At 54.0% G+C, this 4,726-nt stretch overlaps 1 pseudogene; it reads right to left on the bottom strand.

Moving 5' to 3' along the window:
• Positions 1-998: 998 nt before the first annotated feature.
• LOC106723391 lies at positions 999-2,562 on the bottom strand (annotated as a pseudogene).
• Positions 2,563-4,726: the final 2,164 nt, after the last annotated feature.

A 4,726-nucleotide genomic window follows, 5' to 3' on the forward strand; every position in this document is an offset into this window, starting at 1 on the left:
CAGATAACCCCTTGTCAAGAGAAAAGACAATGATGTACACTAGAGTGCTTCGAAGCAGCTGAACTGAGGGTATAAAGATATGTAAAAAGCAGCAGTGTGTGTGCTCCAAGAAGAAAACTCCTGTGCTGACACCATCCCATTGTTCTTGGGACGCTGGAAGAACACATCGTCTCCCTTCAAGGACTGTGCTAGGAACTGTACCTGTCAGCTTTGAGACCCAAGTGCCTTGGACTGGTGAGATCTCAGCACTCTTTCTCTCTCTTTTCTCTCTAGGCATACATTGCTGAACCTGAACTGTATCAGTTAAGCTTGAGCTAAGTTTCCCCAAATACTTAGTGAAACCAGGGTAGTATTGTAATTGTTTGTATTTGTTTTTCCTTTGCATGTCTGTTACTACTAGTACCATTCTATATTTCATATAGTTAGCAATAAATAACTTTTATAGTCAAACTGGTAGTAACTGGGTACATTTTTCCTTCTCTACTTCTCCTTCCTCACATGCTCTGCAGCAACGCTTCTTTTACTTAAGCTAAAGATCCCTGTGAAGCCCAAAAATATTGTGGGGTCTGCTCATCAAGAGGGCAAAGATTGGGACGTGCTGAGTTTGAAACACATAAGGGGATCAGCTTGTACAGGCTGATTGACCCAGTTTGACTCAGACGTGCCCTAATGAACTGAATGCTGGCCCGTGAGGGTGTCAGCTGGACACCCAGCCGGATTCAGAGGGATTCTGTTTACCCGTGCGCTTGTGTCCGACTGCGGTTTATTGTTGCTTTGATGAACTGATTCTTGGCATATGAGGGTGTCAGCCTGTCCATGCTGATCAACCTGGCCAGGTCAGGCGTGTCACATTAATTTGTGTGTGTTTGTGTGTATGACTGATTTGGTGACTGGAGGAACCGAGCCCTACTGAGACTGAGTCCTGCAAGATGGCTCCATTGGGGGTGAGAACTTGCAGAAGGGAGATATACAGCTCCGTATCAAAACACAAGTAACACAAGCAGCACATTGACAGAATTACAGAGACCCTAGAAACGTATCCCAGAAATGAGCACACCCCAAAGTAATGGGCAAATCTGGTAACACTTCCCTGTGTGGATGTGTTGGTGCTGGGATAGGTTGGACAAACTGGTGAAGCTTTTCCCATGCTGAAAGCACTGATATGGCTTCTCCCCAGTGTGTATGTGTTGGTGCTAGGTCAGGTGGGAGGACTGCATGAAGCTCTTCCCACACACAGGGTACTGATGTGGCTTCTCCCCTGTGTGGATATGTTGGTGCTGGGCCAGGTAGAATGAACTGGTGAAGCTCTTCCCACATACAGGGCACTGATACGGCTTCTCCCCTGCGTGAATGTGCTGGTGCTGGGCCAGGTAGGATCAACTCTTGAATCTCTTCCCACATTCAGGGCACCGATATGGCTTTTCCTCAGTATGGATGCGCTGGTGTCACGTCAGATAGGAGGGACAGTTGAAGTTCTTCCTACACTCAGAGCATTGATATGGCTTCTCCCTGGTATGGATGCACTGGTGCACAGCCAGGTGGGAGGAATGGGTGAAGCTCTTCCCACATTCAGCACACCACCATGGCAGAGCCTGGTGTGAGGGGCAGAAAAAGGTGTTCCAGCACTCAGGGCAGGGGTGGGCTTTGCCCCTGGGCTTGGTGGGAACCTCCTGCTTTTCTTTCAGGCCCTTCCCACTGGCTTCGTTCAGTCGCAGGGTCTCTTTCCGGTGGAACTTTGTCTTATGGTGCTTCATCTCCACAAATCCTTCCCTGTGCCCAGGGCTCTCTCTGGACTCTGTCCTTTCTCCACTCTTACACCCAAGGGAAAATGGCATCTGCTTCCTTGCTACACCCTTCCTCTGTTTTTGGGGTCTCCCCTGGCTCTGGAGCCATTGGTCTTCCTCAGGTCTCAGGGACTCCCCCTCGACCAAACCCCCGGAGGAAGTCCAGGGTGGCTCCAGGTTTGCAGACCCTTCTTCTAGACTCAGTTTCTCACCACTGCTCAGCAGCCAGGTGCCTCCTACATGGGGAAGAGAAACTCCAGCTTAATCCCTGTCCTGCTGGCACAGGCCAAATACTGCTATACCCTCTGCTGTGATAAGCCTGCTAGCATGACTGCACCTTGGCACGTAAGTCTTCTGAAGAGAACAAGGTCTTCCTGCCAAACCACAAGTGCTGGGGGTGGGAGGGGCATGACCCTGTGCTGACCTAATGTTCCCTGCTCGGTGAAGGTCAGAACCAGATGCTCAGGATTTAGGGCGCAGCTGTCAGCCCCATCTTCTCAGACCCTAGAGGGAGAAACCCACGTGGGACATGTGCTGGGACAGGACCTAAATGGCTTCCTGCTCTAAGGGGCCCAAGAGACTAGAAGCAAAATCAGCAGAAAGGAAGGAGGAGTCTCTCTAGGGGCTGCTCTGTCCCACAGCACCAGCGGGTCCAGGGGGAGATGATGCTGAGGCCTCCACCTGGCTGGGTCGACATGCTCTGAAAGCCAAAGTGCATTGGTGGGACTGCTCTCCAGCACTCACCTGTGATCACTGGCAGTCCTGAGAGCAGCATCATGTACCAGGGAGGACAGTGTCGTGGCAGATTTTTGGGACGCACCAGAAGCCAGAGGTGTGTGGGGAGAATGGCCTTACACTGGACCAGCTGCTTCTCCTTGGTACAAAAAGCCCGTATGGTTCATCCCTCCTGACTCCATAACCTGCTCTGAGAGGGGAAGACTCATTGCTGTGGGTCTCTTTCTTGGAAGGAACAGGGCTGTGCCTCCTTCCTACATCCAGGGAAAGGTCTGGAGATTGGAGCAGGCCTATGTGGCTTTCCTCTGCTGATGAAGCCCAGGTGGCCTGCATGTCACCAGGATCTGCCCTGGGACAAAGGCCTGGGCATGAACCTGCATGTGCACTCCCTGCCGAGTCCCGAGCTCTGTTACATTCACATCCCAGAGACGTAAGACAAAGGCATGAGCCACGGGGGATCCACTTTCCCCTGCAACATGAAAGCTTGTGAATCCCACCCACTTCATGGAGCCTTTCAATGCAGCCCGAGACCAGGATTCAACCCTTCCTCGGTTCCACTTGACCTGTCCAGGAGACACCAGGCAGAGCCCCAGGCCTCTCACTTGTGCTACAATAATAGCTACACAGAGCTTTGTCCCACCATGCAATTTTCATGGGGGACTACAAATCCCATCATGCCTTGGGAGATGGTGAAATAGAGGCATGGCTAAATTGGGCAGAGGAATCAACTTTTGCTAATTCTTTCATCTCAATGAAGATGGAAAATTAGGACCATGATATCCCAGGGAAACCAGGCCTGTGCCTGAACATCAAAACAATATACGTAGATGTCCCCTAGAAGTTGTAGTTAGGGGGAGAAGGGAAAGGCTGCTCATCTCCACACCTTGGAGTTTCAGTGCGTGGGAACAACACCTCCCTGGACACACAACTACATAAACTATTCAAGGTCAGCAACCAGGAAGGGCCGCGCCGGGCAGGTCTGCAGGTCCCTTGTCACTGTGGGCATGGAGCATGTCTGAGAGGGGAGTCGGGGCAGGGGGCAGCCACAACTCACCTGGCAGCAGGTCCTCTGAATTCGAGATGTCCCCAAGGTCCTCATCATCACAGACCCAGAGCTCCTTCTGGCCTCATGCAATGCGGCCGATTAAGTCATGCCCATGATGTTGGGATGGTCGACATGCTCTTTGCTGAGCAACTAAAAGGCTTGGAGCCCTTCCCTAAGGAAGTCCTTCAGGGGAACTGGAGGGAAAAGAAAGCACTAGAAAATCAAAATGATCTGGTACAAGGTAAGTCCCTCAGTCTGCCCACAAGCCAGAAAACCCCTGTATCAGAGACCCTCTGGAAACGGCACCCCAATTTCAGCAGTCGTGAACCGAGCCCACCGACTTCTATCACCGTGACAGGTGTCTGACACGCAGAGAGATGTCGGGAGGAGGAAACAACAACTTCCATGAAGCCAGAGTGAGCACAGGAGCCAGTCTCCAAGAGAACAACCAAGCCAGAGCCTGTGGCGATGAAGACCATAGGGAGGAACGCGGGCAGAAGTTTCCAGGGATCCAGAAACAGAAGATCCCGGATTCCATGGCGTGTGCACGGGTCGCTAGTGATGGAGTAACGTACACGTTAACCCTATGGGTGGTAGCACCACAGGCTGAGAAGACGTCCGTTATGCTGGGTCATAACCGAAGGAGAAAGGGGTTTCAGACAGCGCTGACTGAACACACTGCGTGTTACACGTGTGGGACAGGACACGCAAGCGTCTCAGCAGCGCCCGGTCCCCAGGGTCTGCAGGAAAGGAGGCAGCGCGGCTCGGACCAGGCGACAGAGACCTGGGACCGACCCTGCCCCAGGGTCTGCCGGCCCCGACTGCCCCACTCCCTGCAGCCCCCACAACCCCCGTCCCTGCCCTCCTACCCCTGCCCGCAGCCCTGGCCCCCATGTCCTCCCGGGGCCCAGGTCCCCCCTGCACCCCTGCCCGGGGCAGCCCAATGCCCTCCCCCCGGTGTTGCCATCTCCGCCCAGGGCCCAGGTGTCCAGTTCCCCGCCCCCCGGCGGCGCCTGCGCAGTGACGGCTCCGCGATGCGCTTCCCCGGGTACCACGGCCCGGGCCGCGCTGCTTTCCGCCCCCGCCCGCCTCCTCCAGTGAGAGCAGACGGCGCGTGTGTGGATGTGCTCACGCGCTCACCTGAGGGCGATGCGATGCGATG

This window comes from Alligator sinensis, unplaced genomic scaffold, assembly GCF_000455745.1.
Source record: "Alligator sinensis unplaced genomic scaffold, ASM45574v1 scaffold1458_1, whole genome shotgun sequence".
Taxonomy (NCBI): domain Eukaryota; kingdom Metazoa; phylum Chordata; order Crocodylia; family Alligatoridae; genus Alligator; species Alligator sinensis.